Genomic DNA, 21,225 nt, shown 5'->3' on the forward strand with positions numbered 1-21,225 from the left:
TTACAATTTAATTAAGAAAATTTTTAATGTTCTTTTAAAAATTGTGCTACAATCTTGGAGATCATGTCGGAGAACATGAACTAGATTTGATGTTGTCTGTTATGGATACACTGTATCATTTTGTCTACTTAAAGGATAGGAAAAATGTAATTTTTTTAAAAGTATATCTCTATAAAGTTGTGCTGTTAATTTCATGTAGGATAGATTTGAAATTTATTGTTGCATAGCTTACAACTGATACTTTGTGAAGCTACAGACAGTTTCATTTTGAAGAATAAGAAAGATGACCTAAAATGGAATCTTTCACAATAATAAACTATGTGACAATTCTGATTTTATTGACAAACAATATTGTGAAAAAAGCTTGCAGGATGTATGCTAAAAGGGTTATTTTGAATTGAGAGACATTTATGATGTAAAATTCCAAATGACTTAATCAAATCCTATGGAAATTTTATTCTCTGTCTGCAGGAAAATTCTCAGAAATTCATTTTACTTTATTTACAGACAAATCAGGAGACAAACTTAATCAGGGCTTGAATCTGGTATTTTTCTTATGGGATTCAGTGGTGAATTACTTTGGCATTGATATTGGCAGTCGAAAAGTGCAATGATACACCTAACAGGTGCGTATTCCATAATTTCTATTCACAATTTGTCATCACCCTGCTCAAATAATCTTTGGGTACGCCCCTCTAACTCAGAAAAGTAAAGCGAACTAGGACACCATAAGACTTTTTATAACCAAAAGGGTTAATGAAAGTACCTAGAAACAGAAGTCATAAAAAAGGTGAAAACAGTATCTATTGGCAAGACTATGGCATGGAACTGCATGTGATACAGTAGGGTAATGGGTAATATGTTCTTATTCACTTTACTGTACTTTTATTTTGGACCTAATTAGGGAAATCCTTTATACTACTGGTGGACATCTTCTGTGTCGCGGCACATTGAAATGCCTTGAATAATGCTCTGATGTGTCAATTTAATCAAAAAGTGTAGCATAAATTGGTTAATCAATCCTAAGTTCGGCATTAGGTATGAGCCAGAGTCATGTCAACCAATAACTAGATCGATTAACCGATTTGTACTATCTAAGAGTGTCACAGTACAAAAAAGATTGTCCACTCCTGCTGTACAGCATAAATTCCATAAATTTATAAGAAAAACCTTAAAAAACATCAAAACAGTCGCTAACAACGACATGAAAAATATTTCCCAGTCGTTATGAAGTTTATGAACATAACAAACTTTCCTTAAAGCAGTAAAGACGTCTCATCCACTTATTAAAGAAGCGACAGTCATTTTACCTTCATTTACAGCATGAATGAATTTTTAAACACAAAGTTTCAATTTTCCATCTCCCCAGCTAGTGATTTTTGTTCCAAATTAAATTACATTGCACATTTTCTACCTCAACTGATGATGTCTGTGCCTTACTGTGTACACAAAATAAAGTTTACAACCTAATTTAATAATGTACAACATTCAAATGCCAAAATCATTGACTACAATTTAATAAAATAATTGATTACTGTCCCTGTCGAGTAGTTACTCTACTAAATAAAATTAACATGTTAATAAAATTAAAAAGGCTGACTTTTTCCGTCCTATTTTCAGCACAATAACTTCTACAATCGCGATATTATCACTCATCAGTTGGAAAAAATGTTTTTGAACTTTTTTTCATAAATAACAGCAATAATATGAAAAACAATAGAATGGAAAGGAAGGAAGAAGAGTCAGTTCGTGAGCATAACAAACCAGCTTTGAAGTACTTGATGGAAAAATTCGTGTTAACGCATTTTCTCTGTCATCAAGCTGTCAAAGGAGCTATGAAATTATTAATTATGCGAGGAAAGACTGCCGTTGGAGTTGCTTTATGAGAATTTTACGATGGAAGTTGAGAATTTTGAAGCTTTTCTTTACTTTACTTAACTGACAATGAGTTTACTGAGCTAAATGAGCGTGCTTATGAGTATACTCAATCAATATAATTTAGCATGCTTAATTTTGTGATCCTACTCATGTCTATTCGAGCATGTGAGGCTTAACTGACTGTCTTGAGTCTGATGATTAGCCAGGCTTACCTAGCTCTCATCCCAATGTCACATGTACTACAAAATTGTCCAGAAGCCGAAGATTCTTCGAAAACTCACAAAAAGAACGCATTAATGGATTTTTTGAAGGATCGTCTCGTGAGCACGAGGCCAAGGCTCAGTTGTTCGCTGTATCTAAGTGAGCAACTATTCTGAAAGTCACACGTCTTAGTGCTTTTAGAGTAGTTTCTGATAATTGAGTCGTTCCTTGGGACACCTAACCTAAGCAACATATCAAGACGTTGATGTTGTAGGAGACCTCAGTGTCATCCAGTCATAATCTAATGAGAAATCTGCTTCAATGACATGCAAGAGCATATTTAGAAAGGTAGGGTCAACCTGTACCCTAGAATTCATCTTTCAACAAACCAAGCAAAAATCAGGAAGTCACATAATTCATAATTTATAAACTAGTGAGCCGTTTCATCCACAAACAAGGCTAAACAAACAAACAGCCCCAAGCTGCCTTATCATATATAAACTTATTCAAAGGAAAAAGAAAAGGAAATTATGTAACGCGTGTGTGTGTATATTTTTAATTATTTCAAGAGCATATCCACCATTATTGTTATTTCATCTCCGCTTTAAAGGTATAAAAAAAATAGAAAGAACAACAAAGTTAAAAGCAAATAAAAAAAATACCCATGAAAAAAGAAAGAAAATAATGAATTGTTCAACATTCAAGGAAATATCATGTAATAAGCGGAGGGAATGTGTATGTAAAGGAACTCCTATAGCATCAGAGAAAGCCGTTGCTAGGTGATGAAGGCAGTGAGAGGAAAAGTTTCAAAATGCTAATTACATGTTACGCAAGTTCATTAACGAAGACTTTCATCTCGATTTGAAATCTTTATCTCTGGAAGCTTGTCAACAGCAGCTAGGCACACAACTTTATTTTCGCATTTATCTTCAAAAAAATTATTTTTTTTTTCATTGACGCACATGCAAAGTTGTTGTGTATAAATCTCACGCTGTGCTGTACGACTCGATTATCTTTTATTTTTTTGGAAAATATAAAACAAATGTAATTAAAATTCTCACTCTGTGATGGACATTTGCACGTTGTGTGTGTGTGTGTGTGTTATTGACTATCCCTTATCGTCCATGGATACGGACATTTATGTAAGGATTTCCTCTTTGAATGGCATTTTATTGAATGATTTGTAATCGAAATTCTTGGAAATTATTTTTTGGGTACTGTTGGGTTAGTCTGTTTACTTGTTAAATAATATTTTCATGAAGGACGTTTTTGCTCATTTCCATGTCTATCACACATGATGACATGTTGACATTGAATGTGAGTTTTGTGTAGAAATTTAAATATTTGATGTAGTCGAGTGTTGAATTTTGAATACAAATTAAGAAGTTTTTTTGTGATGACAAAATCTATATTTTATTTTTATATATTGAAGCTTTCGCTTTCACTTTCGAAAATTGAGGATTTAACTTTCGAAAATCGAAGTTTCACATTCGAAGATTGAAATTTTACTTTCGAAAATCGAAGTTTTTAATTTCGAATATTGAAGTTTGATTTTCAAAAATTGAAGCTTTTACTTTGGAAGATTAAAATTTTACTTTCGAAATTCAAAGTTTTCATTTTCGATAATCGAAATTTTCAATTTCGAAAATCAAGGATTTCACTTTTGAAAATTGAGAATATCACTTACGAATATCGAAAATTTCACTTTCAAATATCGAAAATTGAGGATTTTACTTTCGAAAATCAAAGTTTTCACTTTCAGACATTGGAATTTTTACTTTCGAAAATCGAAAATTTCACTTTCGAAAATTGAAATTTTTACTTTCCAATATCAAAAATTCCTCTTTCGAAAATCATAGTTTTCACTTTCGAAAGTCGAGAATTTCATTTTCGAAAATCGAGAATTTCACTTTCGAAAATCGAAGTTCTCAGTTTCGAAGATTGAAATTTGATTTTTGAATCAATTGTAAAAACAGCCAAAATGTTAAGGAAATAATCTCAAACGTTCTCAAAACCTCTTTAAAAAGCAGAAAATCTTTTTTTACCTCTCAAAAAACTTTCTACAACCCCAAAGAGACTACGGAAAGATCTCAATCTGATTTATTATCATTCAAGATTGACAAATACTTCCAAAAATGTTGTACCAAGAATAGAATGTCAAGTTACGAGTTGTACTACAAATGTAGCCTGTGGAGCGTATCAAAGAAGTTTAAAACTTTTCTTTTTGTACCGTCATGACACTCAAGGGAACTATAAAAACAAAGCTGTGCATATGTTGACATTTTCAAGCTCAAAAACCATTAAATTGTTTGGCTATGTCAGTTGATACAGCACTGATATCTCATAATTATTTCAGATAAAGTTTTCATCCAACATCGCTTGAGAAGCTCAAATAATAAGAACAATCTTCAAGCACACAAAAGTCCGACATGAGAACGTCCTGCAATGAACATAAATTTCAATTTGATGAGAATGAAGCAAAATTAAGCAGCTCAATGCTTAACAGTCTTTTCACCCTTTTTTTAAGCTTGAAACAAAAGCATCATTAACAAAATAAATTTTTAATAGGGTCACAAAACGTTTTATTGCATTATTTGCCCATAAAAATCGAGAATAAAAGAATGCACACGAAAAGGAACTCCTTCACTTTGGTTATTTATCCTTTCCTTCTTGTTTAAGTAGTCCCTTCTCAATATGGAATCGTGAATAAGCGATAAATGAATGAGAATGAGTTAAAATGGGTGTTTAGTAGTGAGGCTGAAGCGCATTTGTTGGGGAACTGGAAGAGATTGTTGTTGTTTGAAAGAAATGGTCGAAAAATGTTTGAAAAAGTCAAAAAATTGTAATTTGAAGAATAACAGTCAAAAGAAATTTGAAAAATAACGGTCATGGAAATTTGAAAAATAACAGTCAAAAATTATTTGAATCTTTATCCTGAAGACAGTCTTACTTCGCTGGACTAACAGATCAATTACCTCATTTAGACGTCTCTGAAGCTTGCTCAGGTTGGCTTCCATTTGTCAATCACTTCTTCCATGAGTCTTCCTCGCGCTTTTTTGCCGTCAACAAAATTTGACTTAAAAATATTATTTAATAGAGCTTTCTCAGGTCTCGTACAACAACATGTCTCTCTAAAAACATGCCCTCCCCATCAGACCTAAAGACAGTCGGATACCCAAACAACAAATCAACAGGATAGTCAGCCATATCGAGGTCAACAACAGAAAAAGTACAAAAGAACACAAACACAAAAAGGAGGAAAACGAAGTGGATTTTGAAGTATATACACACACAGCAACGTGAAAAAAGGGGGTGAAAAATGATTAAAATTAGCAAGTCTAAAGTCATTTTATGGCATGCACTGTAATAGACACTTCCGTTATTCCACTTATATATTCATGTCTGAGAAAAAGTTTTCAGAGTATAAAGTCGTGAATACATATAAAATTACAATATTTTACGATCACTTCAATTAGACATTTCATGCACAAAAAGTGATTCTGAAAAGGCCATAAAGCCGCATCTCATATAGCCGAGTGGGCCGGTTTGTAATGTTGACGTCAATCGACACAAGGGAATTTTAAGAGCAAGCTTGTAATTCCAGTTTTGAAGTATAAAACATTTATTCGATGCTGTTGACGTCATTTATGGATGGAATGTTTTTGTTCATGTAAAAAGGAATTCTTTTTATTTTTTTTCGCATAAATTAGACATAAAATAGCATAAAAATATATTTTATAAAAAGGCCAACGACACAAGTGTAGTTTGAGGTTTAATAAAATTAAGAAAATGCTTATTTCCCTCCATGAATACGAAAAGAACAAGTAAATGTGTGTGTCGGGCATTTACAATATGAAAATTTTATGTAAATTCCTTAAATTTATGCTTCAAACAAACTCTCTTGAGGGGAATGCCTTAGCATTAATGCTAAAAACGAATAAACATTCATTTTCTATCTCAAAATAAACAAAAATTTCAATTAACCAAAATGCCAATTCAAATTATCGAACGAGAAATTGATTAAAAATTCAATTCCACATAAACGCTTTACGTTATCGGAAACGATTGAATGATTCTCTCCTTTTTTCGGGCATTTAATAGCGAAAAACTCATCAATTATCCTTTTCTCCTCTCTTTTTTTCATTTCCTTTTGTGTACACAACAAATAAAAAGAGACTGACAACAAACTTTAATTTTGTGTTCAATGAGTTTCCTTTTTTATTTAAAGCTTTTGAGTTTTGTTTTTATTTGTTTTGTTGAGTGTAGAGTAATTGGCAATTAGGAATGTTTTGAAGGAGCATTAGAGAATGTACGCGAAATAACGAGTTTGAAAAATTCATAAAATAAAGATTGGTGTGAATTTCAAAAAAATTATTGTCTCAAAATATCGGCTAAATGAGTGTCTAAAAATAACGGTCAAATTAATTTCAAAAATTATTTTCAAAAAATAACTGTCAAAATGAATTAATTTCAATTTAAAGTCACCGTCAAAAAATAACGGTCATAAATTTCAAAATGGTCAAATAAAAATCCAAAAATTGGTCAAAATTGGCTTTGAAAAGAATTGACAATTTCAAAAAATAACGGTTGAAACAAATTTTAAAAAATTAGCCCCTGTATTTGTTATTTTGTGTAAAGTAATAAGACGATGGTTCCTTTTCAACGTGAAATATTCAAAATTTAAAAATAACAATAATCCAACAGTGGCGCAGCAGTAAGAGCGTCGGCCAGCTAATCCAAACCATCCAAGTTTGAATCCTGAGAAAGACAAGTCGAATTTTGAATGATTTTTTACAGTTCTAACCTCGTCAACTCAGTTTATGTGTTCGGTACACACAACTCTAGATCATTCAACTATGTAGAGCTGGAAAATTCATCAGCATCAATAGTCACTGAGAAAAAGTATCTGTAAACTCTCAATTGCCATCATTTCTAATCAAATCCCCAATTTCACCACCCCAAAAATACCCCACAAAAGCCCACCATTTAATCTCCAAAAACTAGATTACCATAACCAGTTTATATCCTCATCCACAAGGCGATAGACCGATGAAGAAAAATATTTTCATATTGACTACATTTAACAACGAAATTCATTAGGAAGCTATTAGCATAAAAAGCAAGCTTAAAGTAATCAATGGGGGAGCTTGTATAATATAATATGCGAATTGTACTGTACGTCCTCCATTGGATGGTAAATCTAATTTGTATGCAGAACAATTGATGTCATATAGTCGCAAGTAATTTCCTTAAATATATCTACTCGCACATGCATAATAATGGAATGAGTAGGATATGAGGAAAAGACGAGATGAATTTTTTGTGATCAAGCAAGCGAGAAACTATTTTAGTTGCTTTATTATCCCATCCCGACTGCTGTGAATGCTTCCAGCTGTATATTTTTCATGCAATTTAGATGTGAAATAATAATAAAAGAAGACGAAAATGATACGTCGTTCAGTTACTTAATTGGAATAACTTGACGAAAAACCCAACTCAATTAGGTAATAAAAAAGCCAAACAAAATGTCTATTTTGCGATGTGATGATAAATAAATTCACTGTTATGTTACGTATTTCTCTTCTACTCAATTTGAATCCAAATGGCGACAATTCTCTTCCTTTTTTTGTGTTTGCCTGTTCACATTGAGGAAGTATGAATAACAAAGTTGATGACGGAAATTTTTGTACGTGTAAAAATGTAATTTATGCAAAACTTGAGGAATAAGAAGCTGGAAAATTCATTCAATCAGAAATTGGGCAGTGGAAAATTGAATCTTTTATGGGCATCTGGAGACTTTTCTTTTTCGAGTCACTGATTTTCAGGTGAGTTGCTGAATAATTTCCGCGTATTTAATATTTTTTGCAATTTTTCCTCATTATTAAGACTAAATAGCCATTAATCATTTGAATAAATTATAGCTTCTGTCAAGGAATAGAGGAAAATCCGTTAGATTTTGAATTTTCAACAAAAATTTTTCCCGCCATTTTTGTTATTCATTAAAAGTTTTATTTTTGAATTTTAAAGACTAATTTACACTAAATTAAAACTTTAACTATTGCAATTGATAGAAAAAAGTGGCACAGATGTGGTAATAATACTATAATCCTTGAATTTACTCTTTAAATTGCTTAATTTTACAAAAGTTTCAAAAAAAATTGTTATGTTTACAATTTTTTTCTCACCAAAAGTGGTGAAAATCGTGAATCTAGCTGAATTTAACTAAATTTAATTGCAGACAGCATTGAAAATTAATCAAATTGCTGCAAAATATCCAAAAATTAAATTTTCTGTTCAAGTAGAAATTTGTGCTCAACAGAAGTAGAATTTTTAATGAAATTACTTATGCTGCTTAGTTTTCAATATAATATTATCAAAAAGGTTTGATTGATTTACGTGAATATTCTCTAGTGGACAAGAAAGGAACAAAAAAAAATTAATTAATTTAGAGGTCTCTGAATAATTTGATCGGAAAACTTTTTGATCAGCAGAACGAGTGCTTGCATAACTAATGAACATTTATTGTTCTTGAACGAGCTTTTTATTAATGAAATTAATTTTATATTCTCGAGTATATATTATTTTATGGAGGACTTCTTTTTATGATATTTAATGGAAATTTTATTATTAATAGAATTAAAATTATTATTATTAGCATAAATATTGTTTGATTATGAAGCAATATTGTCCTGGTATATTCACAATCAGGCATCAATTAGTATAATTTTATGATAATTTACTTCTATTTTGTCTTATTCAGTGTATTGTTCATGTTCCTTATTGTTGAAGACATGGAAAATCAGCTACGCAATTTCCATCGCGACTATATTGATCAAAGAAGGGTTTCCCGCGAAACAGATGTATTGTAAAAGATGAAGAGATGGAGTTATGAGTAGGCTGACAATCTACTTCAGTGGTGGGCAACCTTTTATGCTTCGCGACACACCTTAGTTAGTTATCTTCGACCGAAACAGCACACGGCATTTAGCTCATAGTATTTTCTAAAATGCTCATGTGTCGCGACACACAGGTTGGTGACCACTGATCTACTTGGTCATTTACAGGACAGTTCTCTACTTTTTGAGGTACTCAAGCTCAAATATGATCAGAATCACATCTCTGTCCCGAAACTGCACATAGCATTCGACTCATAGTAATTCTAATGTCTCGACACACAAGTTGCCAACCACTGGCTTAGTGATTCGGCCAATCAACCATAATGACCCTATTTCGATCTCTGGATTCTCAATTCGAATTTTGGATGCTTAGTATTTCAGAAAACTGTTCGCTATATTTGTTAGAACATAACCTCAAAAATGACCAAAATCACATCTTAATCCCAAAAAAAACCACGTCAATAGCGTCCGACATTCTAGCATCTTCCAAAATATCCCTCAATAAACAATATCCTTAATGAGTAATTCTTCATATTTTTCCTACACAAACATTAACTATCAAGTTATGATTATTTTCATTCGATTATTTAGTAATTCTCTATCATCAAACCAATCAATAATCAATTTTTTCCTCATTTCACCCAGGAATACAAGCCCTCGGTAATCATCAATCATGTAAGTTTGTTAATATATAATCTATCATAATTTTTCCCTTATCAAAATATCCCCATCCATAAGTCGATAAATAACAACACATTTTTCACCTAATTAGGTGCTTATGTCTTACTTAATTTCTTTTAATCACCATTGTGCCACGTGTAGTGTCAAAGTCGATGATGGAAGAAATTGATAGCAATCAATAAGCATTTTTCGGCAAATTTTTACCCAAATTAAATTACTATGATCGCTTGTCAGGTTCTGTTTTCAGATCGTCATCATCATTATCATTAAATAAAGATTAAATGTTATTACTCGGTGTAAAATATGAACGAAAATTGTCTCACAAAAGTTATTAAATGTCTTTCAATGAATTTTAATGTCGTGCCTAATGTCTTTTAAAATTTACAACCTTGCCTTTTCCTTCTTCTTTTGCTTTGAACAAATATCTTTGAATCTTTGAGTAAGTTTTCCTTTTTTGGGGGGAAAAGATTCAAGGGATTGGAACTTTGGAATTGATTTTTTTCGTGATTTAGTGGAACTGATTTGTGATTTTAAATTGTGGAACTTGGTAAATGTTCCTAGGGGAGCTCAAAATGCATTCAAAGGCTTTTCATCTGGCTCATTCATCTAGTTTGAAGGCTAAATTCTCTGTCCACACTTTAAGCTGATCCGTTAAACACAAGACTGTTAATCAGGCACTAGGTCTGCGTGACTCTCAATTTGTGCTGGATTAGATTTGAATCTGCCACCATCCCTGAGTCACACTAACTTAATGCCAAATATTGGATAGATTAGCCGACTTATGCTATTCGGCTAATATTTTATCATCTTTATTTAAAAATCAATAGCTTTTGAAGCTCCAAAATTGCGTTTCCCTTGTGAATTCTATCCAAAACTGTATTACAAGTTTCCATTTGTAGAAGCATCAACGATAATCCCAAAGAAATTGTTTATAGCATTTTAATAGTTTAAGTTAGCATCTTGTCAAGCTTCAAAATGGCCCCAATAGTTAATTGGTAGTTCTATGCGTAGAGAAGCCGATACAACTCATGTTCGATTCCCACTCAGGAAGACCAAAGCTCTTGAAAGCCCAAATAACCATATTTGGCATTGGTAATTGGCAGGCGGAAGTCAGCGATTGATCTAGCTTTAGGCGCCATCTGAAGTAAGATCCCCAATCAAGCTAGTTCTCTTAAAAAGTCTTCAATTTTCTGCTGAATATTCTATCGAAAATTCCTTAATTACCAAAATCAAGTCCTAACATTAACATCTGTTCCGCCTACATTTGGACTCATCAGCAAGAACTCCTTCACAAAAAAAAATCTAAAGCATCCTAATTTCCTTTAATACCTCCTCATGAAATGATGATGGCAATGAATAAATAACATTTGAGAGCTGATTCCCTCCTCCATCCTACGTAGCATATCTCATATACCCGATTTTTATTTGAAAAATTAAGTAGGATGTTACTAAATCTGATGCTGAGAGGTGAAACTTAGCATTACGTCAAATCATCACTCTCGTATTTTAGAGTCTCAACAGTTTTTAAGGAATTATCAAAAGTTTTCAGGAACAGACAATTCTTTGCGTACAAAATGTCAAGCATTTTAGTCATCCTACATTCGTTTAGATGCGAAATGGAACATAAATCATTAAATGGGTTTAAACTTCATTGAAGAACACTTAACAATTCATGAAAATTTACAGTCTCAATCCCTTCTTTTGAAGTTTTTTCACCGGCAACCGAGTAATAAATGTCAGAACTTTTAGGAACTTTAATGTTTCAACCCAATTTTCTCGTTTATAACGCCAGCATGCTCAACAAACCGGAAAACTTTAAGAGCTTTATCAAAAAAAAGTACGAAATCGGAATCGAAATTGACAGGAATTTTCTTCTTTTTTTTTGGTTCCATTTCACCAAGGATATGCGAGTATTAAATTGAAATTTATTTGCTTTTTATTACGCATTGATAACGTCATGGAATTTTCATATTCCAGCACGAGGAAGCAATTTCGCAAGAATGGCATATTGCTGACTAAAGTTGAATTAAAGACTTTTTTTTAATCGCTTTCTAATTCCTGACATCTTCCTTCCTATCGCATTAATTTTCATCCGATTCTTCTTCATTTCATTCTAACTGTCGTCTTTAGTCTTTAGAGTGTGATTTGTGGGATATTAATTCTACTGGAATTTATGGTAAATAATTGTCGGTGTGCTTCCTGCTCTTACACAAATTCCAAACTCATTTTCAACCCCTGCCAATAAGCACATTGTCCTTCAATTCTTAAGAAAGGAAAATTCAATCAATTTTCTATCCAAAAAAGACACATCTTTGCTGCCACCTTGAATATAGCAAATAAAGCCATATGTCACAAAATTTATTACATACACGCCGTGAAGACTGCTTAATCCACAAATTTGCGATGATATTGTGTGAAAATGAAATACCACGTGCTACATACAAAGTGTCATCTTGTGAAAATCTTAAAGGTTTTTAATGTTGCTAGCGGGCATGAGATGATTTATAGTGAAAGCATGGTTGCGATTTGGAAGCTTAAAGACTTGCTTGGGCGTATCAAGTTATTGCATAAGGGTTTTAGGGGTTAAATTCCTCAATAAAAGAATTTCTTTAATTTATAAGGATTTTGTGGGATATTTTAAGTCAGGAAAAAAGCCACAGTAGCGTAATATCTTGAGTGTCGGACAACCGACCATAACGACCCTGGTTCGATCCTAGGAAAAGTCAAGTCGAATTTTAGGTTCTTTTACGTCAACTCGGTTTTTTTGATCCAAAAATTGAGGTTAGCTACGTTGCATTAATATTCCAGAGAATCATGCAGTTCTGCAGAGTTGGAAATTAAGGTTTTGTTCATGATTTAGGTTCAAAGCTTTACGGCAGAGGAAGGAAAATACTTTTATTCGTTCCCTTGCTTTAATCCTTAGCCTAGACCTTCCTAAGCGTCAAATGAATACTTAATAAGTTTCGTACCCACAACTTTTGAGTCAGTTACAACTTTCGACATTCAAAGCCACTTAACAGTTAACAATCACTCATCCATAAACTACCTCAGCCCACCAACAAATCGCACTAATCAACAAACACAACCTTATATCTCTTAACCTTCTCATTCACTTTCCCAAAATACACCGTTAAGCTCATCTAAAAGCCAATAATAGTCAACAACAAATACATGGCTCAATGGATTCAAGAGATAAAGGGGGAGAAAATGGAAAAAGATGAACATTATTTTGACATTCCATCGACTTATCGATGCTTAACTTACGATTCTTGTGTAAATAAATTTTTAGCATATCCATTGTTTGAATGGCAAATTCAAATATCATAACATCTTTCCTCATCATCGCCCTATAGCGCGAAATGATAGAATAAAGTCATTAAAAGATAAAGCACGAGCTTTTACGTACGGCCAAGAATTAGTTGATTAATTTTAACGATTAGTATCACAATGAAAATGGAAAGAAAAGCTTATTGTTTGTAAATGTGATTCTATTTTTATGTGTATGTTTATGTGGGTAGGCGGCATAGATGATATCAAAAAAGGAATCGGCTTTAGTTATTCTTCTTTTTTATGCACTTGAGGAATATCTCTTATGATCCTTGATTTATCACGATTATATTGCTTTGATTCTCAACCCCCTCTATATATGTGACTCTCTATCCATGTGGAAGCCTTGAACTATTTTTATCGACTTTTTTTTTACATCTTTAACTGCTTTTTTTTGCTGTATTATTCTTTGTTCATTATTGATCCATTGGATTGCAAGTTGAATGTGGGGGAAATAAAAATTATTGAATTTGTCTTCATTTCCATTCTCATTTATTCAATTCCTTTTAGATATCCTTCTTTCCTTCTTTCTCCATCTCCTCTTATGCTCATCCACACATACCTCATCGTATATCAAATGAAAGTGAACTTTTGTTGCTATCATGAGAATCGTTGCGGTTCGTTTTTTACGCTTATTGCCATATGCCTTGTTTTACGTAATCCTCATTGCGAATGATACGCATGAACGCATTTTGCAAAATTGGAAAATAGCTTGTGTATGTAGATGGGATATATACACATAATCAGATATAGACACATGTGAACTTTTTGGATATTTTCCTTCTTTTTGCACTAAGGATACTAAAGCCACATCAACAAATGGTTCGATTCAGGGTTGATGATCAGGATAAGTCAAGCCTACTTAATATTTGTTTGTAGATGATAAGGTTTTGAAAGAATGTTAAATGGTGAGAATCGGAATGAGAATTGGACATTGGAATTTTTGGGTACAGATTTGATTTGTATTGAATTTTATGGTCAATGACTCACTGGAATGTAAAGCATCCTAATAAACTGATTATAGAGTTACTGAAGATGGTCACTATGTCAATATTAGTCCTTAACAGGCTTTGTAACAGATTTTAATTTACTAGTAGGGTTCATCAAAAATCTACAAGTCTTCATTACTTGCATTTCATGTGCGCAGACCTAAAATGTCAAAATTAAAAGCTGCACACCATCCCTGATACAAATTTCTTTTTATTCCTTACAATTTTTGCTCTTTAATGTCCCCAAACATAATAAGGACAGAAAAAAATATTAAAGTAGCAGCACTGAAAGAATCTTAAATACATATCCAATGCGACATAATTCACTGCTGTTGCTTAGACGCAATACCAGAGAAGAATAAATACAAGGGATGGGCACTGTCATCACCTAAGAAACGATGAGCTTACTCATCTAAATGAGCATGCTGTTGCTATACCGGCTTAGGTCTTTGTCTCGGTCTGTGTCTAGGTCTCAGTCTCAGTCTCAGTCTCAGTCAATAGCTAGACATATCACGAAGCGTTCCAATAAACTGTATTTTGTCTAGGACATGTCTTGCATCTTATTAAACATTACATCAAGCTGTTCATTCAGGCTAAACTTCAATATCATTTATGTCACTCGAATTAGTGTCACGCCCTTGATTAAAATATAAAAAGAAGAAAGCCCAAAAATTTTGTTTTTTTAAGAAAATTTCCTCGATGTCAGATTGACAAAATGAATTGGCGTGACTAAAAACAGCAAGTGACTTGAACAAAGCAACGAAAAAAATAAGGCTTATTTAAAGAAGCCAAAATAAATGTTGTCATTGTAGAAAGCTTTTAATGCGTAGGAGTTTGACAGCTTCAGTTTCATGCATATATTGAATTTTTATCATCTAAGCTAAATTGAGGTCTACATACATAGATTTGATTAATGTCGAAATGCTTCCTATTGTGAGCATAGACTCCCAAAAAAAATATATAATTTATTTTACTTAACATTGAATTTGATTTTCTTCTGAAGAGGAGCCTTAATGGTTCATATTTGGAAATGGAAAGGAAGCTATGAATAACCCATAAAAGGGATTTATATTCAGCCATTGCATGATAAATATGAATAAATTTATGAATGCTTTTTCTTTTAAATTTTTCAAATATTTCATCAAGTTGGGTGCTGCACTTCCTCCCATCAAAGTCCCTTTTCACCACCAACCAGTTGATGTAGCAACAGAAATCAATATTCCATAACCGTCGCATACATAATTAATTTTAAATTAAAATCGACATTTACAAATCTGTTATGACATTATGATATTTGACATACACGAGGTATTTACTCGAGTAACGCGGAAACGTAAACAGCGCGATAGAGAAAATGAACATGAGTCGCTGAGAGACATGATAGCAATGTGTAGATTGGAATTTAAGTCAAAAAGCATAAAATTCTCAATTGTATTATGTCAGATATTTCAAAAAATATTCCGTGTTGAGAATAACATGAGGAATTGATGGTAAAGGATCAAGAGTTGGTGCTTGATGTTTGAACGGCTTGGGGAATTTATTGAACACGAAAGGTATATGGCATGTAAGTGACGAAAAATAGGTTATGATGGCGTGATCTGGCGTGATTTATAAAATGTCGGATTTCATCGGTTCCGACTAAGTTCCGATTTGGTTCCGAATAGGTTCCGATTTGGTTCCGACTAGGTTCCGATTAAGTTCCGACTAGGTTCCGACTAAGTTCTGACTAGGTTCCGACTAAGTTCTGACTAGGTTCCGACAAAGTTCCGACTAAGTTCCGACTAGGTTCCGACTAAATTCCGACTTTAGTCCGGTCCTTTCAAAATCTCATTCTATGCCTGATTCAGGATGACTTCAGGACACTTGTCCATATCTGGTGTCTTTCTGGATAGACTTTGTGGATAGACGTTTTAATGTCAATTCTACAATGAAAGTGTGCCTTCTCGACAACCTCTTGCCAAATTTTTCAGTAACAACTACCCAAATACGTTCGAAAAAATTGAGAATAGGCACAAATCCACAGACTTTCCATTAAGTATATTAAAGCAATAAAATACCTCCAAACACCGGCAATATCCAACAATATTCCATAACATTATCCAACAACATAACAATAAGCACATCCCTGAATCCTCTTATCAACCTTTAAATCGCAATAAAAAATCAAAAACCATTTCAATTGTAAAGGATCTTCACAACAAAACTCAATGACTTGTCTTATTTACAAGACTTCCAACACATTTTATAAATCCATAACGTTAACTGTCTCAAACAAAAATTCATACATTCTTCCTCTTATGCAAATTTTAAGTATAATTGAAAATCCATATCGAGGAAATTTCAGCTTGTTTCCATTTTTTTATTTTATATTTTTTCACGAGCACTTGAAGACGACGAAGGAAGCAGTCTGGTATTGTTATTTTATTTAGAGGCGAACAAACACTCTCCATAGCTATCGTTCACTTGCACACACATACACAGGGACAAACATAGGTGGAAGTGAGCTTAAAGAATAATATTGGGGGTTGTTTGCAAATGACGTTTAGTTTTGAGGAAATGGAAGGAAGTGGAAGGAAATTGGGTCTAAAGTTGTGTGACAATCTATGCAATTTTTTGATATGTTCTAGAATGTTTCCTAGCAGAGACATACCTAAAGATCTTTTGTACACATGAACTGACTCATGTATTATAGTACAATCTTCTATCCTTCGAAGCAATCTGCCAATTTGCTACGTAAGTCTTGGGATATTAGAGGATATTTGATGATACAAATGAAATTTGAGGAAATGAACGAATATTTAGTAATATTTGAAGAAATTAGGAAATATTTAGGGATATTTTAGGATTCAGTCATTTCTTTAGGACAGCAAACCTCAAGTCATTTAATTCATACAAGACATCATTTGCAAACATCCCAATACATAGGATGTGTTTGATTATTATGCAAAAATATTCACCTTTCGTGTTGTTTGTTATCCTTCCTTCTCCTTTCTGCTTCTTCTTCCTCCAAATAATATTTTGAAGTGCCTTTTTCCTCTCTCTGCCTGCCTGTGTGTGTTTTTTTCTCTCTTTTTATTATTTTTCTATTATATTTTTTTCACCGTTTGGGGAATCTTTTTATTTTGCGGACGTAAGACGAAATATACAGCACAAAAATTTTTCTTTTTTAACCGATGATTTTCGCCTTTCAACCTTTCATGTTTCTCATTTTCTCTTTCACATCAATAAAACTTTTTTTTTCTCGTTCCTTTATTTCCCCTCCAAGCCACTCTTTATCAATAAAAGTGTTCAAGATCGGAACAAGATTCAATGCACTATGTACAAATGATGAATATTATGGGAATTTTGCCACATTCACGAACATGTTTGTGCTGTAACTTATATTAGTTGTAATTTTTCATTCCTTTAAACTTCAAAAAAGATTTTTTTTATTTTTTTTTTTTTCTTGTCTTAAAATTCACAAAAAATTCACTCGTAAAATGAATTTTAATGGCTCTTTTCTCGCTTATTTTCAATTTTTTAATGTTCAAAACTCATTTTTTTTTTCTCATTCTTTTTTCATCACATTGTTCCACACATACATCGGCCATCAATCATCATAACTACCTCATTTGCATTTCTGAAAATGTTGTAATAATTCTTATTTTTATTAAAGAGTTACACATACATGTACACATTGGGATTAAGGTATCCGATGTCTTTAAGCTCTCTAATCAAAAAAATTATGAGCGGGGATAAACATAAAAATGTGAATAAATTAAAGGCAGTAATAATAAAAAAATGGAATTAATTTTTGGAGGGTGACCATTTAAGGCAGGTTGGCCATTTATAGGCAGGGTGACCATTGACAGGTTATAATTTTGAGGAAATTTGGGGGTTGACAGGAGTGCACTTCGAGTGGACGAAGAGAATAAATCAGTTAATCAATCAAAAATCTGACCACAAGCTGGAGTGACTCTGATGTTATTACAGCCAAGCTAAAGTAAGCATACCAGAGTCATTTCGACCTGGTTCCGGATTTTGGAGCGATTAATCGGTTTTAATTGTTCTGGAGTATAATAAGCGAACGATCCAACCTTAAGTACCACACAAACGATCTAAACTTCTTATGAAATAAACGAACAATCTCAGTTCACCTGATAATCGAACGACTCCTAAAGGTAGCCCCTAAGTTCACAAATGATCTGAACAGCTAACAAACTAAGCAAGTAAGCATTAAATTATACCCAAAAACCTCAACATTTCATACCAAATTCGAATAAGTAGAACAGTAAAACAAATGTAGAACAACACTTTAAAAAGAACTAGAACTGTTTAACCTTGAATACACACAGATGGACACCTCCACAACCCACAACCTAACACAAAACAAAAAGAAATTCAAAGGCAAAACTTTATTTCCATTTTATTTTCTTCTTTCGAGTCTTATTAACGTAATTATTGAAAATTATAAATGTCACCGGATAAAAAAGGGGCACGTGTATTCTGGAAATTATTATGTTAACCTTATTAACACCATCAGAGAAGTGTAAACTAACTTCAAACTTTTTTATGTTATGAAACACGATGAATGTAATCATTTTAAGAGGACTTTTTAATGATGCTTTAATGATTTGATGGTGGGAAAAATTTTTGTTTGATAAAAAGTTTAATTGAAGGTGTCGGCACATTTTGGATGTAAAATTTATGGTAAAATTTGATCAAAGGACGCTTAATAATTGGGTATGACAGGCTTTTTTGAGGATATTTATAATTAATGAGTTGATTGTTTGCAGCTTAGTGGTGAAAATGTTGAAATTTTGAAGAATCTACTGGAAATCTACCTGAAAATTGAAGTTTTCCGTTTTGTATTTTCAAAAAATTAATAACCGTTAATTTTTGAATTATAAAAAACCGTTATGAGTTAAACAAAAATGTTTTAAGCAATTAGAGCAGTGTTGGGCAACCTGTGTGACGCGACACATCTAAGTGATCAGCCACAACTAAAATGACACACAGCATGCGATTCATGGCATCTTCAAAACTAATTTGACTGCACTTAAGTGTGCTGTGACACACATGTTGTCATACATTGAGTTAGAAACACAAGTTTGAGGAATTTGACAGTAAAACTTCCATATTCTGTTGATGTGGATGAAGAGTTAAATCTGGAATATTGAACGATAAGTAGGCAACTTTGCCAAATGAAGATTAAGACACTTTACCCCAAAGTTGTCAAAAAGGCTAGGCAAATGCTCAAAAATCTCAAATTTTTTCTTATGTGAAGACGTGGGTTCAATTCCCAACTTGATGTTAATATCAAATTCGTTCCATAGAGTGTTGTCATTAAGACGACGAATCACAAAATCCTCATGGCAATTACAACTTTGTATCCAAATTCGTCATCACATAACCTCAACCTAAATATTCTCAAATTAGAATCCTCAACATCGCAAATAATTCACAAATTCCCATATGCATAAACAAAACCCTTGAAAGTCAATTGAAAACTTTGATGATCCCCAAACACAAAATATCTTCAAGAGTCTCTGCAATTAATTACGAATTTTCCATAAAAAAATTTGTTGATTCGGAAAATTTTGAAAATTTTTCATGCATGAAAATCATGAAAAACATGTTTTTCCTATGACAAAACTATCGTAAATATTTGCCAATTAACAAGCAAGCATCCTCCTACATTTTGACAAATGTTGTATAACCTTTAACACTTGAACTCCTTCTCATTCTTTCATCCTCCGGTATTCATGCCAATTTCCACTTTTTTTTGTGAAAAGTTTAATTAAAAAAGTTGTCAGCTTAATAACATAATTCTTTCAATGACCGCGAAATAAAATATAAAAAAATTAAATTTTTCTCTTTAATGGCATTTGCTGGTATTGGCAAGTCTCTTATTGCCTCAACTTTTCTTAGCGGCAGAAATTAATTTTATCGCATTTCGGCACAGCGTAAAAAATTTTGTTTATTGTTTAATACGGAAACTTATTATTTTTCTCTGAAAGGAATTAGCAGACGTTCAGTTTGTTGTCTTGTTGTTTCGTTTTGCTTGTTGATAGTTTTTGTGAAATTTAATCACGGAAAAGTGAGTTAATTGGATAAAAACAGAAAAGTTTTGATAATTTTATGAAATTTTATAAAAGTTCTGGAGTTTTAATCAATTTTTTAAATGCTTCAAGAGAGAATTAACCAAAAAATGCACGAAAAAACCTTATTTAATAAGATGTTTCGCAAAGTACTCAAGCAAGCACTTAGGTGAGTTGTGGGTTAAATTGGTAAAGTGCTAAGCGAGCTCAAATTTTGTATAGTAACCAAAAAGATGTCGGTTCAAATCCCACAATTGTTTTCCCTATAATTGGACTTCTTAGGACGTTGAAAAAAAGAACGAGTCAGGAGTTTGTAGTGTAGTGGGAGAAATAATGACCAGATTTACAAGCATATGTTAAGAGTGGAATATTGTCAAAACGGACCTGAATGTGTCATTTTGTATTATATTTGTTATACTTCACAAGTGCCAGCAGAAAAAAAAAATATATGTAAATTTCAAATGGTTTTTAGCAAGCCGGTTCGAATTAAATTCGACTTCGACCTTTGCAAAGAATAAAGCTATTGAATGAGGCTGCATTGCAAGTGATGGAGCTGATTTCTGGCACCATCTAAGAAAGTTCATGGATCACAGCTGATATCTAAGCCCAACAAAGTTGCCAAATTTGAAAAAGAATTACAAAGTTATTTAAATATTCAGGCATTTAACCTGATTTCTTAAACTTTGGAGTCACTTGAAGGGTTATCAACCTCTTTCCGTCTCTTTCTCTTCTACCCCAACTTCCTGTATAATCTTTTAAACATCCACTAAAACTTATTTCAATCCACAAACTCCCCAGCCACTCCTATCCAAAAACAAAACATTAAAGAAAAATAAAATTTGAATAAAATTTAAAACATTTTACCGCAAATTACCCCCTAAAATATAATCTACCACACTTGAATACCCCTCCATATAAAAATTTCAAAAGAAATATCGCCTCGAGTCTACTTATCATAAAATTTCGGTTTTTGAGGTAATGGCATTTTTATATCACTAAAACAAAACATTAACGGTTGTCTATCTGCGAATAGGGAGAAATTGCTCGGAAGTTTTTAACTTCTTTGAAGTAACTTTAAAAAAAAGATTCAAATTCCACCACAAACAATGCGGCATGTCAACTCTGCATCTATAAAAAGTCATGTAAAATTCGTGAAAAGAAATTATTTTTTTG

The 21,225-nt window shown here is 32.6% G+C and overlaps 1 protein-coding gene across 10 annotated transcripts in view; it reads right to left on the reverse strand.

The window, feature by feature from the left end:
• Positions 1-21,225, reverse strand: part of Dgk (diacyl glycerol kinase 1) — a 68,038-nt gene that overhangs the window by 35,809 nt on the left and 11,004 nt on the right. For all 10 annotated transcript variants that reach the window (XM_070641199.1, XM_070641198.1, XM_070641194.1 and 7 more), the window contains exon 2: positions 16,930-17,591. The gene's annotated coding sequence lies outside the window, so the exon portion shown is untranslated. The remainder of the gene's footprint in view (positions 1-16,929; positions 17,592-21,225) is intronic.

This window comes from Chironomus tepperi, unplaced genomic scaffold (genome assembly GCF_022539635.2).
Source record: "Chironomus tepperi strain 1889 unplaced genomic scaffold, CSIRO-AGI_Ctep_v1 contig_244, whole genome shotgun sequence".
Classification (NCBI taxonomy): Eukaryota; Metazoa; Arthropoda; class Insecta; order Diptera; family Chironomidae; genus Chironomus; species Chironomus tepperi.